This window comes from Poecilia latipinna, unplaced genomic scaffold, assembly GCF_001443285.1.
Source record: "Poecilia latipinna isolate Pla-1442-1.1 unplaced genomic scaffold, P_latipinna-1.0 Scaffold602, whole genome shotgun sequence".
NCBI classification, from domain to species: domain Eukaryota; kingdom Metazoa; phylum Chordata; class Actinopteri; order Cyprinodontiformes; family Poeciliidae; genus Poecilia; species Poecilia latipinna.
In genome coordinates this window covers 247,476-269,145 of record NW_015113218.1, presented here as the reverse complement: position 1 = coordinate 269,145, position 21,670 = coordinate 247,476, and positions in this window count along the sequence as shown.

Below are 21,670 nucleotides of genomic sequence, written 5' to 3'. Positions count from 1 at the left end.
AGCCCGATGTGGCTCTGTTTAGCGGTGTTGCCCACAACTAATTACATCATTTTTTTGTTTAATAAAAAACCTCTTTAGTTTTACAAGTATTTACTTTCTCTTCATTCAACATCCCAGCTTTTATAATATATGAAATTGTATTTATTAATATAAAATTACTGATAATCTTCAATACAATCATCCTGTAAAATTTCTACTTCAGTTTCATCCGATAAAATTATATCAAATCTTTTTTTTAAAATGCTAAAAATATGATTTTTGCATTATCATTAAAATCCACCAGATGGCAGTGTGCTTGCATTCTGACAGCAAAGTAATCAATACTTTGCTTTGCTGTAATGTTCAAGAGTAACATTAAATGACTACTGATAGGTGGCGTGAATAACACCGATTACTTAATTCAGAGTGTTTCTGTATAACAAAGGTCATCTCAGGGCACTATGTATACAAGACATGCAGTCCAAACCGATTCGTGTTCGTAACAAATACATGTACAAAGTAAGCCAAATAAACAAATTAAATTTTATCTCATCGTAAGCAGGTAAAATAAGGTTATAATCCCAATTGGTAAACAGTCACCAATTGTCTTGACCAATTATGTGATGACAGTTGAAAGTAACCACCTCCTCCAGCAGGACTGGGCTCAGGAATGGCCAGTGCGAAGGCTGACCTTGGTCCAATTCAACAGACAGTCTACTTTAAATTGGTGAAAAAGTTAACCCTGGTCCTGCTGGTAAGGAGTAACAATGTACAGTTCATTGCAGTTTTGTTGCGGCTTTCAAAGAAGGTCGAAGGTTTTCTTTTAAATCATGTTGATTGCTGTGTGTGTCCATTATCTGGGAAACATTTGGCACCAGGTTGTACTATAGTAAAGGTTTAATGCTTTGAGCAGTGTTTTGTGGGAGACCTTAAGTTGTGACTTCCAAGTGGACATCACTTTCACACGTCCCACCCACATAAGCATTGTTCAACAACACTTTTGTTAATCCCAAACAAAAATTGAACGTTGTAACTCATGTTATGCGAGTCTCTTCAAACAGTGTTGTAGATGCCGATGGCTGTGGGCAGAGAGGATCTCTTGTAGTGGTTTGAGTTACAGCACATCTGGAGAAGCCTTTGACTGAAGACGCTGTTGTTGTATAACAGTCTCATGCAGAGGATGTTCAGGGTTGTCCATAATGTTACTCATTTTGTAATTTTAAGTATAATCTTTTTTTTTGCGTCTCCAGAGGTTCCAGAACAGTCCCTTGAACAGAGCCAGTCTTCTTCACCAACTTGTTGAGCTTTTTTAAGTCAGTCGCTCTGATACTGCAACCCCAATAGATAATGGCACGCTCCACAACAGACTTATAGAAGATTTGCAACATCTTGCAGCAACTCCCTGAAGAAGTACAGTCTGTTCTGTCCCTTCTTGTAGATGGCTTTAATTGTTGTGTCTGTTGTTCAGGTAAACACCAAGGTAGTTACACTCCTCCACCACCTGAACTTTTTCTCCTATGATTGAAATAATGCTTGACCTATTCAAGTGTCTCTTAAAACCTACAGTCATCTCATGTAGTTTGTTTACATTCAGGTTAACGTTCTTATTTCTAAACCATGCCACCAAGCAGTCTCTGTACTCAGTCTCTTATTCGTCTCTGATACACCTGACCACCGCAGAGTCCTCTGCGTATTTCTGAAGCTGACAGGTCTGTCTTGTACAGGAAGTCTGAAGTACACCAAGTGAAAATGAATAGTGAAAGTACAGTCCCCCGGGGAGCTCCTGTGCTGCTGACCACCTGTTACTCACACAGCGCTTCATTCTCACACACTGTAAGCATGCACACTGTTTCATGAAAAACTGTATTCCCTGATGTCTGTGGCCCTAACAAGTTCCTCCTTCTCTTGCCTCACATAACTAAACACAGACCCAACATTCTTCCCCCTTTGTCCTGGGCAGAAATATATATTTCTCATCTCAAAAACGGCCCCTGCCTCTATACCACAACACCAAAGTGGTTCAGGAATGGTTTGAGGAGCAAGACATCTTTGAGGTGTTGACATAGCCTAAAACTTCCCGAGATCTCAAACCAGATCACGTATGAGGGACATGCTGAACATTTAAATCTGATCTATGAAGGCACCATGCTGCATTCAGGGGTCTAGCGAAGTCATGGGTCGAAAATGTCAAGCCAGCAAAACTCATCATAGCCAAGCAATGTTTCCTGGTGTTCCACACAGTGTTTTCAGTCAGTTTCCTAGGTTCAGATATGACCAGGTATGCACTATTACTTATTCATTGTCTAGCAGTTTTGGATGATTATTGAAGAAAATTGAAGAATTATGTCTCAGTTTATTTAAATTCCCCACGCCACACATTGCCTATTTGAGCATCACTAGCTTTATAAGGGCTATATGTTGGTTTCTGTTATGCTGTGCTGTTATATCAAAATAAAAAGAACAATGAAATCCTTCTTTTATCCATAAACAAACACTGATTCCTCATTCAGACGTTTAATCTTCCAGTCTTTATGCAGTTTTATGTAAAGAAGGGAAATTATATTTCTCAGCTGATTTTAACCTGTAGGAATGTCTAATTATATTCCAATGTTATCAGATTATGGAAGCATAATAATTAACTCCTCATGAGGTTTACCAGGGACAGTAAAATGGCTCTTTTTCAATAATAATAATAATTTTACCCTTACTCCAGTTACAATCTAATTTAAACCATTTTCTGAAATGAAAAATCAGTTTTGATCAATATATTGAAATGTAGCTAGTTACATTTTGAGTTGTGTTATTTCACCATACTTGTTACTTTTATTGGAGTATTATTATTATACTCTTATTTGAGTACATGCTTCGAGTAACTTCCTGAATGAAGAACGAATGTTTGTACTGAAAATGCACCATTCACACACCTACAAATTATGTTAAAGAGAGTCTTCTGGTTTGTAAACCAGCTTCATGTTTCTAACATTACTTTCTATCTGCAGAGTTTGCTGCGCCATTTTAGAGGTCAAATGAAGGAACAGCGAACAGAAGAAGCCCACATTTGATCAAAACCTGAACCTTAATTATCTTTAATATGATTTAAAAAAAAAAACAAAAACAAAAAAAAACTGTTAATCTAGTTTATATTAAGAAACAGATGTTTGACACTAGAGGGCGCCATCCTTCCAATAAAGAGATTGAGAATCAACTGCCTTTCTGTATTCTGGTGGTTCACATCTAATTTGATAAACGTTGATTTATTAAATCGCTGCATGTGCAGGTGACAGGGCAGCATGTGGCTGGGCGCTGAACAGATCTGGCCAGACGAAGTCCAGTTTGCAGTTTGACACAATCCTTACAGGAAACACGATAAACATGGAGGAGGAGGCACTCTGGTCAGAGGAAACCAAAACTGAATTTTGTGGCCACAAGTGGTTCTTTGAACGTTCTACAACGGCTCTTTAAAGCTTTAGCTTAAAACGATAAAGAACTAAACTAATACATATAGATATATTAACAAATGCATATTCTAGTAATTTTTCAATTTTTTTCAAGGAATGATTGCATTGTTATATTTTTTCTTGTCATTAGGTTGGAAACAGTTTTGTTTTGTTTTGTTGTTTTTTTTTCAGGGTTTCCCCCCCACATTGTTATATTTTGATAGTAGTTGTAGTTATAGTTTTAACTAGTTTTAAAATCTACAAATATAATTTTTTTTAATTGTAACGAATTTCCCAGAGTAAATATTTATCAAAAATGAAACCTGTGTTTATTTTTTTTTTAAAAAGAAAACTTAATTTAACATTTTCTGCTTTAAATTAGTTTTAAAGTTGGAGTGAGGGCAAAAACGGCTCTTTGGACTGTTAAGGTTACAGACCCCTGGTCTAGACAGTGATGCATAGTAGTGGCAGCAACATGCTGTTAGTGGGTGGAAATGAACTAAAGTGCTTCGCAGATTCACCTTCCGGCAGGAGATTCACCCGAATGAAGCGTACATCCAGAGAATTAAATGGTCTAGTCCATGTCCAAGCTAAAGATTTAAAAACTGATATCCACAGATCCTTTCATGTCCCCTCAGACAACTCGATAGGTATACCCTGATATAACCGCAGCTGTTATGTCAGCCAAGGATGGTTGTACTAAACACAAGTACAAAACATGTATCATTACCTTCAACTTCACTGTTACACACTACTTTGTTAAAGGGCAGTATTATGTCATAGTGACTTTCTTTTTAACTTTACATCATGTTATAATGTTATTCCCTCACCAAAACCATACATATAGTGTTGCTTAGATTTTTTCATACATGACTGAGAAATCTTTTAATCTCCTGTGGCAACCATTCAGCTGTACAAAACACCTGGTTTTTAAGCTTCAGCCTCACGGACTCCTCCCACTCGCCTTCAGACTAGCTAGCAGCAATTAGCAAACCCCTGACGGAAACAGGAGTCTGCTAAGCTCATTGTACGAGCTACTTCTCTCTGATGTGGTGGTAAAATGATAACAGAGGAGCCATGTTGTGATGACTTCCTGAAGGCGGAGTTTCAGAAAGAGCGGGAGTTTTCAAAGACACAGAGGTCCAGTTTCAAGGCGTTAATATTACAACTGAATGTGATGTAGTTACTTGATTGTGCTGTAAAGTGGCATTCTGTGACAGGAAAACACATAACACCGCCTCTTTGATTTGTCTCTTGAAATATCAAAAGAGAAATAAAAAAAATGAGGTTTGTGGTTAAAACGTGAGAAAACGTGAAAAAGTTCAAAGGGCGTGAATATTTTTGGAAAACCCATTTGTTGTGACAATTACAGATACAAGCACTGAATCTATGCTTTTCTTCCTGAGTGCAGTGATAGGCACACGATGCAGAGAGGTGTTTGGAAAGCTAAACTTGTTCATCGGCGAGCGGGGGAGAGCTCTGAGGGTCTCTCTCAGCTTTTGTCACAGCATATGAAATTCCCGTCATCTGTTAGTGGAGAGAATCACTGGAGAAACATTATGGTTATTTAGATTCAATGCTGTTGGGTGCGGCTCTGACACTCACTTTCTGCGCGGCCGTGGTCTGTCAGAGAGGCTCCGAGATGTACCTGTGTGGGCGGATATTTAGCTAGCAAGGTCCACCATCTCCTCGCTCCGCTCAGACTGTGATTACCATCTTCTTCATCGTTCAGGACCGTCCACTGTTTGCATCTCTGTCTCTATCTCCCTCTCTCTGCCTCACATAAACGGCCACACAAAATCCTAATAAAAAAAAAGATCTATTACCCTCCTCCCGTTCTCATGGGGCAATCATGACTAATACAGTGTTTATCATGCCCATTACCCTACAGACAAATGGAAGAGCCCTGTGATGAGTTCAGAGTTTATGACCACCTCTTTGTTTCTCAGGATGAGAGAGATGGATTACACAATGACTATAATGTGAAACAGGCAATCTTTTAAATGGAGAAACAAAAAAAAAACTTACATCTGGGGAAGAATTGGCCTCAGCTGGCAGGGACTTGTTCTGTAATCAAGTACAATTTGGTTCTGAATCTGCACGCAGAGCCAGTGCTGAGGTCATCAGTGAGACTTGCGTAACAAATCCAGGAGAGAGAGAGAGAGAGAGAGAAAATAAAGAGGAGAAACATGAATTGGAGTCAGCATTGCAGTGTTTTTAATGTTGTTGTTAGAATCCCATTAGCTGGAATCGCGTTAGAGACGCCATCCGTCTCCGTGAGCATTTAGAAGAAGTCGGCGTTGATTAAATGATCCGCAGTCGTTTTTATTTCACAAGTTCTCGCCGTTTGTTACGAGGAAGGGTTTTTAATTTGCTGCTCGCTCCAGACAGAGTTACACTCCATTGTCTTATTTTTTTAATTATTATTATTTCCTGTTTGTTTTTGCTCATTTTTCTGCTGGGGTGTAACTGTATTACTTCATCTGTTCTCCAAAGGCCGGCTTTCCAGGGATGCACGAGCAGGGCGTGTCTGGAGTTATGATCTTCACATGTTCCTTCTCAAAAACACTAAGAGTTATGTAAGAACTTGTGCACAAAAAAAAGAAAAAAAAAAGAATATGAAAAATGTCCAGTTACAAGAAATGAGCAAACAGAGATGAGACTTTTGGGACTTCACGCAAAACAATATGTGTGGAGAATAACAAAAACTGCCCATCAGCCACCAACGCATTATCCCTAATGTGAAACACGGTGGTCATAATACGTCATCGTAATAAATCAAGTTTTGTGTTTGGGACACAAAGAAACAGGAAAACGTTCCCACACCTGCAAGGTATTTCAAAAAGCTGTAATCATCGTCGCTGTCCACTGGGCCAGAACTCTGTCAATATCAGGACAGGTGATGATGGTGAGGTTTTGCTCAGCATTGCAAATATTTCACAATTTGGACATCTTCATCGATTACTAAACAAACACTCGAATGTCACTGGAATGGAAGCTTGAAAAGAAAAACAGAAACTGTTGGACACCAAACCCTCTGCAGTCAAACTGGGCCAAGAGTTCAACCCATGTGGATCATGAATAATCCTGCAGCAAACCTAATGCTGAGGGTTTATTGTTCAAAAAGAAAAAAAATAAATCAATCTGATGATTCTCATGAATTGCTAAACAGCACAGGTCCGGACCTGTGAGCCGACAGAAAAACAGAGCTGAACTTTAGCAACCTACTGGTTGGGTTTTTCTGCAAGCTGTGCGTTTTCAGACACCCATGACTCACCAGATTGTGTTTCTCAATGTTTTTCAAAGTTTTTGTGGCACATCCAGTTTTCTGCTTGTTTTGGAGTTAAGATTAATATCTTTACAAACACACAGTAACGGACGCTGGCTGAGCGTCACGGAGCAGGAGTGCTGCACCTGACAGACCAGACACCGGCTGGCCGCTGAAGCTTTTTCTTTTTGTGACTGTTTCATGTGGTTCTTTCATTTTCAGGTTATCTCCATTTAGATGGATCCTGTTTGTTTCATATCTAAATAATACAGAGTGTAGATGAAATGAAATCTCAGAAACTTTCATTTTCATTTTCTTTCTTTTCTTCTTCCTTTCTTTGTTTCTTCGTCTCTTTCTTTCTTATTTGTTTACATCAAGTCCTGTCCTGTCGTTCATACATTTTGGTGATCTATTTCATCAACTGTAACTTACAGTTATATTGAGAGATAAAAACATTAAACAAGTAAAAACAGGCTTTATCTATAGTGCCCAAAAAAACTCCAACTTGGATGTTTTACTCTTTTTAATGCAATGATAAATCAATCACGATCAACTAAATAAACAAAAATAATAATAAAAGATAACATCTTTAATCTTAAAGTGAAAACTGGACTCTACAAAAATAGTGGCAGGTAAATTAAAATAGAAAAGTTTTTTTTTATATCACTGTCCATCAAAAATGGAATGTACCTTTGAAGAAGATGTATTCATCCTCTTTATGTGAAACGTTTGGTGGTTCTCTTGATTTTAAAGCCTTTAAACAGAAATAAAATTGTTTTTCAAGTAACATAGCAAAAACACAAAAATCTTAAGTTTTGGTCGAGTTTTTAGTACAAACATCTTAAAACACTTGAAACAACACAGAACTAACTTACAAGTACGCTTATAGCAAGAAAAATTACCTTTTTAAAGTAAACAATTCCTTAATATTGACAAGAAAAAAAATACTAGTTCCACTGGTGAATTGTATAAATTATACCAAGACATTTTCCGCATGTTATCGGTGAAATAATCTCCCAGTGAAACTAGTGCTTTTTCATCAACATTAGGGATTACTGACTTAAAACAAAACCTAATTGTTGCTGAAAAGTCACTTGTGAGTTAGTTTTGTCTTATTTTAAGTGTACCACGATAAGTGCAGTAGAAACTATAGCCTAAAAATAGTCGGTAAGACTTTGTGTTTTTGCAGTGTCTAATTCAAAGCAAATATCCTAAATTATTTGTTTGTTGCTCAGATAAGCTCATTCATTTTACGTTGCTTTTGTTTTTGTTCACCTGGATCAAAGGTAAACATGACTCCAGGGCTGTGAAGGCTGTCAGTGTAGGTAGGCGGCCATGTCTGGGTGTGTATGCAGGAGCTCCATCATCTTTCCATTTTCAGACGGGGGATGAAGACCACACCTCTGCATTTGGTTAAAAAAAAAAAAAGAAAAAACTCTGTAAAAGAACGAGCACAAAGCTTGTAGATCCAGTAGAAGGGAGAATGAGAGGGATGCACCTGTTTGGACTTTCTCTGTCCTACCCTGAAATGGGGCATTTTGTTGCCTTGGGGTGAAGAGGCCAGCACAGGTGCTGGCTGTGTTTGATGTAGATGCTCCAACACGGGGAAAATCCACCCACCTGTATCCATCCTGCATTTTTTTTTTAAAACTCCCCCACTTCTTTGAATCTACAGTGTGGTTTTTTTCCCCCCTAGCAGACATAAAGGATGAAGGTTTGGCACATGACAGAGAAGATGGAGACTTGAACTTTAAAGCGAGGATGTTAACCCGAGGCTGTCCTTAGCGACTATGAATTAGAGTTGCTCAGAGCTCATGGATTAGAAGTCTCTCTTGGTCAAAACGGCAATTGGGTTTGATTACAGCATGAAAAATGTATTTTTCACATGCACTCTAAGCTAAATTTAAAGGTGAACTGTAATGTGTTTTTCAGTCACATAGTGCCATTTTTTTTACTTCAATCAAAAAACCATGTCACCTTCAGTTGTTGTAAAAGTGCTTTTCGTACCAAATATGACTTGAAATAATTATTACGTCCTGATTTAATATCTTGAAATTGGGCCTCTGGCTCTTCAAAAGCTCCTGCTTTTTCTGAAAATCCACCATCAGAAAATCACCATGATGGCTCCTCTATTAATAGAGGAGCCATGTTGTGATGACTTCCTGAAGGCAGAGTTTCAGAAAGAGCATCCACCCATTGTCTTTACACCCTTGTCCCTTAGTGGGGTTGGGAGAGTTGCTGGTGCCTCTCCAGCTAATGTTCCAGGTGAGGGGTGGGGTCACCCTGGACAGGCCACCAGTCTGTTGCAGGGCAACTCAGAGACAGACAACCATGTACACACACCTATGGACAAATTAGACAGACCAATTAACCTGACAGTCATGTTTTTGGACTGTGGGAGAAAACCCAGACTGGGAATTGAACCCAGAACCTTCTTGTTGCAAGGCAACAGCTCTACCAACTGCGCCACTGTGCAGCCCTCAGAAAGAGCAGGAGTTTCTAAAAATGACATTGTCATGGCGTTAAATTACGAAGTCAAATTTCTTTTGAATCGTGTTTGATAAATGCAGTATATAAATACATTTTTACAACAACTGAAGGTAACATAGTTCCTTGATTGTGCTATTAAATGGCACAATGAGCCTGAAAAATACATAATACAGCCCCTTTAAGACGTTAAATCACATTTTAAATACTACATTTTGCATTTGCTCCACTTATAACTGAGTGACAGAAAAAAATCCATAAGGGGCAAATACATTTTGACAACATGATATCCATGACCTCACATCCTTGTCTCTTTCTCACATACCTGGAAAACAGTTTGGACAACACAAAAAACGTGCATTTATTCTTTTCAGAGGTGTGAAAAGAAATAACAGTAAAAGACTGCATCTTGGTGGTAAAGCGTCAGTAAAGCTCCACTTACCAAGTACTGAGAGTGGATTTCCTTCTCAGTCTTTACTATGTAATAAGTCAGAACAAGACGGAAACTCACGAGAGTCACACGAGTCACACTCTCACTCATATAGTATTTGGTCACAATTCTCTGACTTTACTGTGTCCACTTGTTAGGCTATCACTCTTCCCTCAAAGGTGCTCTGAGGTTTTTTTTCTTTCTTTTTTTTTTTTTTAGGAGAAGTGGTTGTAGGAGAAGTGAGACGAGCATTTGATCTGAGAGGCTGTGTGAGGTCACAGTACTTTAAAAGTCACTTTAGCTGAAGGGGAATCTGCTGGTCTAATGGGAGCGCTGCTGCTCAGGCTCTGCTTCAGGTGAGCTCTGCACACATTTATGACTATTTGACTGTTTCAAATTGTAATACAATGGACAATATTTACCACGTTAGCATCACAAAGCTCATCTAGTTAGCCCGTTTTATGGTAGCATCAGTGCTGTCACTAATCCAGTGAAAATGGGACAAAAGAAATGTAAATTTTCGTTATAACGGTGAAACTTTTATTAATTTTTACTAACTTAATCATTTCAGTCATAATACAGCTAATATAAGCCATGTTACAGAACAAAAAATCGACAAAAGAAAAAAATGCTAGAATTTAGCCATTGTTGAAAGCTATACTTAAAACCATGCTGGATTTAAATAAAAATAACTGTAATGGGTAATATTTTAAACCCTCCAAATGTCTTTTTTATGGCATATTTGATGACATCTTGCTTGCTTTGGTGATGGTAAACGGGCAAAAGGAGAAACGCTGCGGCTGCTAAATCTTCGCTCTGATTCTCCGTAGAGAGCAGGAGTTGTCAGAAATGAAAGTGGAGGGAAGTGACTGCAGAAGACAGGATGTAATCAATGTCTCTGGACAAAGAGTGTGCTTAATGTCATGAATTCCCTCATATCCTTCATGGGCTGGGTTGGGCCGGGCAGAGCCGGGCTGGCCCGGCACTGATGACTCTGTCACTTCTCAGCAAGGTCAGGACTCAGCGGTGGGAGGGTGCGTTTGTTGTCTCCTCTCTCCTGGCTCTCCTCCTGCTTCTCCCCTCTCAGATGCGTCAGTCCATCAATGATTGATGTCTTCCCGCAGGACTTGACTCATCTTTCACCTGCAGCCCGTCTCACAGCTGCTCGGCGAGCTCGGCACCAGGCCCGCCCGCGGTCTCGTGACGTTGGAGCTGTGTGGTTTTTCTGTTTTGTTGTTTTTCTTAAAGTCCCAAACCTGTTTCATCTGCATCCAGTGTTTTTCTTTCTACTAAATTTCTTCCTCTGTATGCTTGTGTCTTTTGTTACGGGTAGAGGGAAGGTTTCGGAGTGACAGATCAGTCCAGATGCTATTTTGTATGAGAATCGGTGCTTTCATTCGGCGTGCCCCACCCTTTATTGCCGTTCCCCAGAGCACGGGAATAAAAAAGCTACTTTTTAGCTGCAGAGGCTGTAATTCCATGTTGTCAGGGCCCATTGTACTGCAGAAGCTGCATCTGCTCTCGCCCTCCATTGTCTATTGTCGATGTGGGAGCAGCAGCCTCAACGGGCACAATTATGCATCTTCGCAAACAAGCAAAACTGCTACCAATGGATCAGCGTTTTCTGAAAGCCAAAGGTGAGGGAAGACTGCATAAATACGTTTATCTTCCTTAGCAACAGACCTCAGAGCTTTTCCGCTAACACTCAGTGCCCACGGTGACACATCATGGAAAACGAGCGGGTCCATATACCCTCGGCACCGGCTTAGCCGCGGCATCTCTCCGCTTGTTTGGCCTTGGCTCTTGGTTTGAAGCGGAGATTATGCTTGCAGAAAGTTTTTCTCCTTCAAGCACAACAGATCTGCATGGGTCTGCAGAGACACAAGCACAGATTCTGGATTGGACTGTAACCTTTGAGTCCAAAGAAGCAACAAAGAAATCATTTATAGGACAGCAGACAGTAAAATGTTTTAGTCTGAAATGACGAAAGATTGTCATTACGAAATGTCTGAGCTCTGGGAAATTTAAATTTCATTATATGAAAATCTGAATGTGACACTACAGTGCCCTCTGAAGTATTCACACCCCTTGAAATGTTTCTGCATTTCCAAATTTAAGTGATGGATGAACACAGGATTTTGAAGTGGAAGGAATAGTGTAATTTTATAGCACTAGCAAGTAACTATTTTACCTTCAGTTATTGTAAAAATGATATATATATCAAATATGACTTTTAAAAGTTTGACTTTGCAAGATAATGCCTTGAAATTGGGCCTCTGTCTCTTTAAAACGCCTGCTGTTTCTGAAACTCCACCTTCAGGAAGTCAGCACAACATGGCTCCTCTATCAACCCTTTAACATTTCTACCAGCATTGCACTGAGAAGTAGCTCATATGATGAGTTCAGCAGATGCTCAGTCCCACCAGGTGTTTGCTAATTGCTGCTGGCTAGTCTGAAGGAGCTGAGTGGGAAAGTGGAGGGCTGCTCTGTCAGGCGGAAGCTCAGAAACTTGGAAACTGCAGCTCCGAGAAGGCTGCCTTTGAAAGGATTTGTACCTCGACTAACTCATGTGTGGTGAGGTAGTTTTATTGTAGTTTTATTAAATTGCCTTACTATTAAACACAACTCTAATTTTGTTTAAGTCACTCCAAGAAAGCGTCCAATTCCCGATGAAAAAGAAATACACTCAACAAACTTGAAAGTCAAGATAATTATAGAAGAATGAAGCTTTCTTAAGAATGACATAGAATTAAAAATGTGACTTTCCTTTCTGGAACTCATCACAAGACGCATCAGAGCTCTAAGCAGCCGGTGGTCCTGAATCCAACGCTTCCTGGAAAAATGACCCGATCCTCCCAGTTGGGAGGAAACGTTCGCTTGGGGCCGCTCTCAGTTCTCAGAAACTTGTAAGCCAAACAGATAAGTGAATCACTGCAGCACAGCTTCATGCTCCCACAGCACATGTTCTTCCGATGTGCTGTTTTCAATTCATGTTCCAGCTTTAGCTTCAGAGTGTGGTTCTTCTCAGGGAGTTGTGGGAAAGGAGGTGAAATGCGTCCAAAAGGATCGCTCTGACTCTCATGTCGGCCAGTTTTACAATCTGCAGAGTCCCAGCGGACAATGTTGCAGCTGTTTTTATAAGTTGCCTAAAATGTTGCAATGCCCGATGCCTGAGTGTAATATGTTTTGTGTTTGCTTTTGTTTTTCTGCCTTACTGTTTGACGAAAATTTGAAAAAAAAAAAAAAAAATTATGACATCAGAATATGGAGCCTTCATGCCCTTTGAACTTTTTCGTATTTGGTAAAATTACAGCATTACAATTGTTGTTCGATCTCTCATCCAACAATGGAACGAATGTGGCACAATATAGAAATAGTTTTTCTATAGTGATGGAAAGTCTGATCAGCCATGGAGTTTTTTCATGTTACATTGAGGTAAAGACACTGGCCAAGTTATCACATATTGAGATATTGACTACTCAAAAACCTTTCTGCAGATTCCTTTAAATAACTTCAAAAATATACCAACAACAAAGATCTGGAGATGAATAAAACCCTACACAGTTTGACTTTCTGTCAAAATTCCAGGTTTCTCGAGCTGAACCTTGAGTGAAAATCTCTTTCCATTAATAAAATCACAATTCAGCCTCTCTATTCCTGTACCTTAAAAAATTATACTCTGTTTAAGCTCACAAACAGCTTCCATTTTTATCATTTAAAACATTGTTGGAGCATCTTGAGGAACATGGTTGTTAAAAATTCCCGGCTATCAAAGGCCGATGCCAGATAAACTGTCCTTCTTCATGTGTTCAGGTTTGCAGAAAGACTTTTGTTTTTTAACGTGGAAATAATGAGAACAGCTCAAAGAACATCCACTTTCTGTCAAACACAAATTCATATTGAGACATATTGAGAAATAATGTCTCCAGGGTCAAACTCTTTGAGTATTTTTTATTTTTTTTTTGAAACAGAACAGAACATAAATACTGATTGTAAAAACTTTGCCTGAGCACATGCAATCTAGAACAGCAACAATGTTCACAATCTGTTCCCAGGAAGCTGGCCTCATCAAAGAAAAGATGGCTGACATCACAGGGATGCCATCCGTGGCACTAACGATGACCCTGGAAAAAGCTTCGTCACCCCCTCCCTTAGCTAGTGTGTGTGTGTGTGTGTGTGTGTGTGTGTGTGGGGAGGCGATCTTCCCCCGATCTGATACATAAAGCTTGACGGTGCCTTGCAAAAAACAGGTGCTAACATTCTTTCCACTGATTATCTGCCTCATGCCGTACTCCTATGACATGGTAACAGTTTTAACAAACGTGGGGAAAAAAACATATTTTTGTAAAAGTTACACACTGCACCTTTAAAGGCCCAGCCCGATAAGAGAAAAAACCCCTAACCATCAACGAAATGAGGAGAACAGTGAATTCTTCGTCGTGGTTGACTAGCATCCTTCTTCTTATTTGTCAGTAAAGAGGAAGAAAATCCACAGAAAGGAAAACGAGTTCAGATTTTCCGGCACTTTTTAACCAAAGAGGAATTAATCAGCACTCAAAATTGATTCGTTCAGTCACTCTGATTTAAAAGCGGTCGATTCGTGCCCCTCTGCAGCCCTGCTGAACTGTGTAAAGTGCTCCGCGTCTACGACAATATTAGCTGTCACCGAAAGGAATGCTTTCGTCAGCTTTCCCCCCCAACAGCCCCCGTTTCCCTTATGTTCCCATCATGCCATCAGTCTTGCGAATGGCGGGCTGCCAAGCTGATTAATTGGCTGGTTGGTTGGCTGGCCGGAGTGCTTTCTGAAGAGGGACGGCGCAGGCTGCACTCGCTGTCGCTTTCAGGAATGAATGTACTGTTTAGCTGACCTCTGACCCAGGTGATCGGCCGGCCGGTGTGTTCGCAGATTGATTTAGGCCGTTGCGTCGACGAACGTCTTAAATAACGAGGCATTCTGCGCCTTGCTCGTCTTCCATATGTCTCCTGGAAAATGGAGATCTACGTGTTCGCGGTTTTGAAATGAAATTTGACGTGGAACTGTTGTTGATGAATAAATGCCCAGAAAAAAAGTGTAAAACAAACTGTAGCTTTAGGCAAATATGCTGATAAACATTTGGTTTTTCCATGAAGATAATTTGTATCTGTAAGTCTAACAGGTCGTAGGGGTGTGTAGTTAAGTTCGCTAAGTGCATCTTGTATTACCGTGCACTTTTCAATGATATTATTATAGCTGTTATTATTATTATTTATGCATATGTCGTTTGTGGTTTCTCTGTTTTGTTTAGTTTTCTCTCTTTCTGCAGGTTTAGAGGCTGTTGACTGTCTCTTTCCAGATTTGTTTCCTCTACTCCTGTCTCCTTTCCATTTAAACCTTTTCCCCTTTCTTTTTCACCTCTGTGTGAATTGCATTTGAAAGAAAAGCTGAACCAATTCCTAGTAAAGTCTCATACAGATATTAAATTTGAGCGTCATGGCTTTCGCCGTCAGGAGTCATCTTGACTTGCAGACGCCAATTCTGATGCCAAATCGTGTCCCACGGTGCCGGGACACGATTAAAAAAAAAAAAAAAAAAAAAAAGATTTTTATCTACAACACTGCATTGTTTGTTTCCTCTCACTTCCCAGTTGCTACACACTTGTTTTTGTATTCATGTCAAATCCCAATAAAACGCTGAATTTCAATGATGTAAGAGAAAAAATTAAGTAAATAAATACATGCAGTATAAATATCTGCAAAGCTTCTGTTTACAAGACTTTGACTTAAACAGGAATCCCTCGCAAGTAGCATTGGCTCGTCACCTGTAGACTTTTTAAAGCGTGGAGAGGCTTCTGTTGTTTTTAAAAGATCTGTCAGCCAGATGGAAGCGGACGAAAGAAGACCCGAGGGAGAAGATTTCCCTGTCCTCATAAAACCTAAATGAAGCACTTTTTCTGAATTATGATGAAATAGCTGTTTTTATTTGGCTGTCAGGATGATTTGTGTCTGGAATGCAAAACCAACATTTCCCCGTAGTTCAGTCTCCTTTATCAGTAGTGATTTAAACAAACAAACAAAATAATCTTCATGTCAATCTCCAAACAGCACCAGTTTTGAAAAGCGATTAATCAGAAAAAATGTTCGTAGTCGAAGTTTATTACAAACCCCTTTCAGCATTAAGCTGTTTGTTTCCCGAGAAGCAAGAACTTCAGACTGCACCTGCTTTTTCTTTTTCTTCTTCCTCCTGCAAGTCTGAAGAGGCCCTTGACCGGAGAGTCAAGGAGATCTCGTTAAGGAACGGAACATTTCGTCCCGGCAAAGTGAAAGCCAAACATTTGCGCTCTGAGAACCGTCTCCTGTAAGACAGAACCGGGCAATTAAAGCTGATGAGCTTCAGCCGACGTGACAAAGTGATGACCGCTTCCCCCGCGCTGTGATTAAAGCAGAGCATGAGATAGCAGGCCCTCTTGGTCTGGTCGCATCATCACTGTGTTGATGTTAAAGGTGAACGGGAACAAGGAGCCCCAAACAACAGCTGTGGAGATAAAAACACATTTGCTTCAAAGCTAACAAAACTCGCTTTTTTTCCCTCTTGATTCCTGCCACTTCTGATGGAGGAAATATGAGTTATGAACCACCTTATAACAGGTAATAATATCTGTTTGTCATAATATGTGTGTGTTGTACAGCTGTGCTGTACAACGTAACATGTAATCAGTTTTATGTGTAATTATAATGCATTTATAAGTGCGTTATAATTACACGTATAGTTATAGGTGTGATATCGCCATTTCCCCGAATGATGGAGCTCCTCGTTGCGTTCTGGTTGATTCTAAATTGGGCTGCCAGAATAAAATATATTCATTTTAGGGCTTTTTTTTTGCACATCTGTGACAGCACTGCTAATAAATTTTGTCAACGTCTGAGTACCAGCGAAGAGCCTGATAATCAGAAAAACCAGTAACACTTTATTTGAAGGGGCGTGTGCATAAGACCGACACTGTCAAAAACATAACACCTGTTATGAACGTGAAGGAGTTCTCATTAATATTTATAGCTGTTGTCATTAAGTGTCATTTGGTAAATAACATTTTTAACACAAAGTTGACACTTTTAATGGACTTTTAATGCAACTTTCAGTGCAACTTTGCTTTAAAAGTGTCATTATTAACCGAATGACACTTCATGAGAACAGTCATAGACATTCATAAAGACTTTGTCATGTTCATGACTGTTGTTATGTCATGTCATGTCGTCTTATGCACACCCCTTCAAATAAAGTGTTACCAAAAAACCGGATGAATTTCAAAATCAGTGTGCATAAATATCTCTTTGACCCTTCAAACTCAGTGTTTTTTTATTTTTTGTTTTTTAGGACAGTAAAAAATAAAAATTAAAAAATATGTGCCAGCATGTAATTATGTTAGGTATAGGGTTAGAAACTAGAGATCAGGCCCAAAATCTGCATGCAGACTCAGACCTGAACATTCAGTCACATAAAGACAGTTACAAAGTCAGTCTTCTGTCACCTGAAGAACATTTCCAGGAATGAAATGTCTCAGTAAGATCTAGAGAAACTCGTTCATGTGTTTATCTTTAATCACACTGATTACTGCAGTAGTGTCTTCATAGGTCATGTTCTCACTAAAACCAGGCAGATAGACCAGATCACCCAGTTCTAAAGTCCTTCCACTGGTTCCCTGTAGCTCAGAGAACAGACTTTAAAATACTTTTGTTAGTTTATAAATCACTGAATGGCTTAGTTAAAGATGCTGCTGTTGTTGATGCAACCTTCCAGACCTCTCAGGTCCAAACATGATATATATGCTACAGGGCTGCACAGTGGCGCAGTTGCCTTGCAGGAAGAAGGTTCTGGGTTCGATTCCCGGTCTGGGGTCTTTCTGCATGGACTTTGCATGTTCTCTCTGTGCATGATAGGTTCTCTCCGGGTACTCCGGCTTCCACCCACAGTCCAAAAACATGACTGTTAGATTAATTGGTCTCTCTAAATTGTCCCTAGGTGTGAGTGTGCGTGTGCATGGTTGTATGTCCTGTTTGTCTCTATGTTGCCCTGCGACAGACTGGCGACCTGCCTAGTGTGTACCCCGCCTCTCGCCTGAAACGTTAGCTGGAGGCAATAGCACCTCCCAACCCCACTAGGGAGAAGGGTGTACAGAAAATGGATGGAGGGATATTTGATACATCAAATATGTTGATTTTGACAAAATGTAACGTTTATCGCTGGTTTCACAGTTGGTGACTGTATGATGTTGTTATGGTCTAAAACACTCTGAGCTGCCTTGTCGCTGAGACGCGCTGCCCAAATAAACTGAATCTCATTTGTTCACCAGTCTGACGTAAACGAGATCCATATTTCTAACAGACGTGATTCATGTACGGTAATGTTACAGTTTCAGAGATTTTGCCCAGCATCATGTTTTGTTTGTTTTTTCAAAGAGAAGTAATCTCATTCTTAGGCGACTGAAGCCTCAAGACGAATGAAAAACTAGCAAGGGGTTATCTGCTCCCTCACCTTCACTGATAAACACTCGCTCAGAGGTTCAGCTTCACGCAGAATAAAAACAGGAATAGAAGGTGCTGCAGCCCGTGTGGGGGGCGTGGGGGGAGGAGAAACTGGGTTAAATGTATTTTCACCAAACCCAAACACTCAGCTTCTCCTGCCTGCGAAGCACCGACAGCGGCTGCAGATTGAGCGAAGAAGATAATGCAGTTGCATTTTGTTATGCAAACGTAATGCCTTCCCAAAATACCAGAGCATTCTCCACAGAGTCCTCCTGTTTTCCAGCTCATTTTCTCAATCTACTGGAAACAGAAATGTCTGAACAACATTAGAAGTAAGTATATTACAACAGAAACTAAATCTATCCTCCTCAGCCTATAAATTCCACCTGGTTTGCAGTACCGGACCGGACCGGACCAGATCGTTCATCCCAGATAATGGCTAACGTCGCTGACTGGAGCTGTATTGTCACACTGTGCTGGCAACCTATTGCACTCAACACAGGACACAGCTACTTCCATTTTAAAAAAGCCCTCTTGTTGTTGGGCATGATTTTCTCTTTCAGACCAAAAAAAAAAAAAACCCAGTTGAACCTCCACAGAGTTCTGTTTTCACCTCCTACTCTGCATGCAGAGTGAGGTCAGCACGGCTTCTTCTCTGTTGGAGAGTGCAGCTACTTTCCTGTCAGTGCTCATGCGAGTGGATCACTGCTGGGGTAGGAAAGTTAAAAGAAAAAAGAAAAGTGGGGGGTGCGTGTGCATGCACCTTTCTACTCTGCAGCACCTAGCAGTGAATCCTCCATCAGCTGCGTGAGGTGGGGACAGAAGTCACTGTGTATCCCAGAGAGCGAGGCAGCGAGCGAGAGAGATGCCTGGCTGGCCGTAAGGTTGCCACAGCAACAGTGAACATTGCAGGCATAGTTGTGAAAAAAGAGGGGAGGCTTTGTGGTGGCAGCAGAGCGGAGGGGTTGGTCTTGGCTGATTGGGATAACGGAGTCGCCAGCGGACACCTTTTGTGAATTAAGATACAAACGCTCCAGTTTGAAGGAGGGGGGAAAAAAAAGAAAAAAAAGATAGGAAAACACTAAATCAAACCACAATTAACGCTCTCTTTCTTCAAGGGACACCACATCATGGGAGCATCAAATGTTTTTACAGTGGCCAAACAGCAATAAATGGCTTCTTTGATGGTTTCTTGTTTTTTTTTTTTTTCCTTCTTTCTTTCTGCATGGCGTGTTACGACCTGGGGAAAACATGCCCAAATGGTAAAGTGCATTTTCAGAAAGATGAATGAACGCGAGGATGAATGTGTGTCAAGGGCGAGAGGATCCCTGAATGTGGTGCTGGATGGGGAATGCAGAGGAACTAAGTGGAGATACATAAGGCCCCATTTCTTTGACAACGAGTCCACAGGGAGCACCTGCAACCAGCAGCTGAAAAAAAAAAAAATAAATAGATCAGCTGATTCTTCTCTTTCCAGGGGACCAAAAGCGCCGTTTTTGTGCAGCCCGTCGGAGACGTCTGTTTCCTGTTTAACATGGTGCTTGAAAGGAAAAGCTGAAAAAGATACCAACTACAGCGCTTTGTCAAAACACATCCGTCCCCTTGTTTCCTCCCAAAATCAAGTCTTGTTGCAAACTCAAACATGTTTCGCTGGGATTTTCTAAACCAGGGGTGTCTAACTCGTTTTCAGTTTGGATTAGGCCGAACCAAGATATTTAATGTTCTCAAAGGGCCAGTTGTGCCAGAAAGTATTGATATAACCCATTAACAAACTTAAAATATGAATAAATAGCTGCTGCATTGAATAAGTACATCATAAAGGGGCAGTGTTATGTGTTTTCCAGGCACATAGTGCCATTTTATAGCACAATCAATAACTATGTGACGTTCAGTTGCTATAAAAATGCTGCATATATTAAGTATTACTCAAAAGAAATTTGACTTTATAATTTAACGCCTGAGAAGTAGTTCCTATAATGAGCTCAGCAGGTCTGCAGTTCCACCGGGTGTTTGCTAATTGATGCTGGCTAGTCTGAAGGAGCTGAGTGGAGGAAATCATAGCTCAGAGGAGGAGCTTTGTCTTGGCACTCAGTTGAACCAAGTGTTTTTCAGAGCTGAATGGTTGCCATGGGAGATTAAAGGATTTCTCAAACATGCATGAAAGAATCGAAGCAACAATCCAGACTAAGGAATAACATTATAATGTGACACAAAGTTCAAAAAAGCCAATTTCACATAATACTGGCCCTTTAAAATGAAATAATATTGAACATCTTTCACACTGATGTAATTTGGCAGTATACAGATAAAAAGTGATTTGATTTGATTGATAAAATAGTATTTAAACACACAATAGGCTCTTGTTATGTGGGCCTCCGGACTCTAGGTGGCCACATAAAAAGCACTGGGGGGCCAGATTTGGCCCCCGGGCCTTTAGTTTGACACGTGTTCTAGACCAACACAAAGTTCTACAAAAAGTGGAACAAATATGATACATAATTTTGATTCGAAATGAAAAAAGACACCCTGATCAAAGCATATGCATATTTAAAGGCCCAGTCAAAGTTCAGACCTCAATCCAGGCCAGTCTGTGAGAAAACTTCAAAAAGTCAATCTGAGCAGGTTTTTCCCCAAGGATGAACAGCAGATCCAGGCTTGAATAACTTGGAAGGAATCGGAAAAACAACAGAGAATCCAGCGAGGATTTACCAAACGATATTCAGAACAGATTCATAAAAAAGGTACGGAGGAACTGAGATTAAAAAAAAGAAAAAAATGGAAAGAAGCTTTTCAGTTAAAGGTGTTGGTTTATGGAAATAATAAGACAATCTAAGCCTCTTTGTGCATTTAAAAGAAATGTGAAAATCATGATAACATAATTATGGCATTGAATAATATGATACTTGGTTGTATATTTGAAATATGTCTGTAATGTTCTTCTGAGTTGAACAGCTAATATTCTCTTTATATGGATAGAGATGTTCTAAGATTCTTTCTGCTCCTTTTCATAAATTATTTATTTGGCCTTTACATGAGCTACTCATATTTATTGAGTGAATGAAATAAAAAAAAAAGATTTAAAATGAATGATCAAAACTTCAAGTGCTTCAGCCCCAGGAGGAGTGGAAACTGGGCGAGTAAATTAACAGAATAAATGGCAGATGTGAGACGTGATCAAAGCATATGCATATTTATGGATGAATGACAGAGAGCAATTACAACAACACATGCCGACTCGGGATAATAATAAACATAAAATGAATTAGTACAACTAAAAATAAATGAATGGAACTAAATAAAACAACAACAACACAAAAACCAGAACACAAAAGTCAAGGCAACACGGTACGTTACATTTCGAGGACAAATTCTTGTTTCTCTTTCAGATTCAACCACAATCACAACAAACATTTCCCATAATTACGGATTTAATTAGAAACGAAAAAAAAAAACACAAGGCCGCAAACATATCTGTAACACTTATTAAAGCCAGTGGGACTTTTTCTAATTAGTACATACCACGCTGCCATATTGATATTCCGTCCTGCAGCTCGGCCATCTGATGTCAGC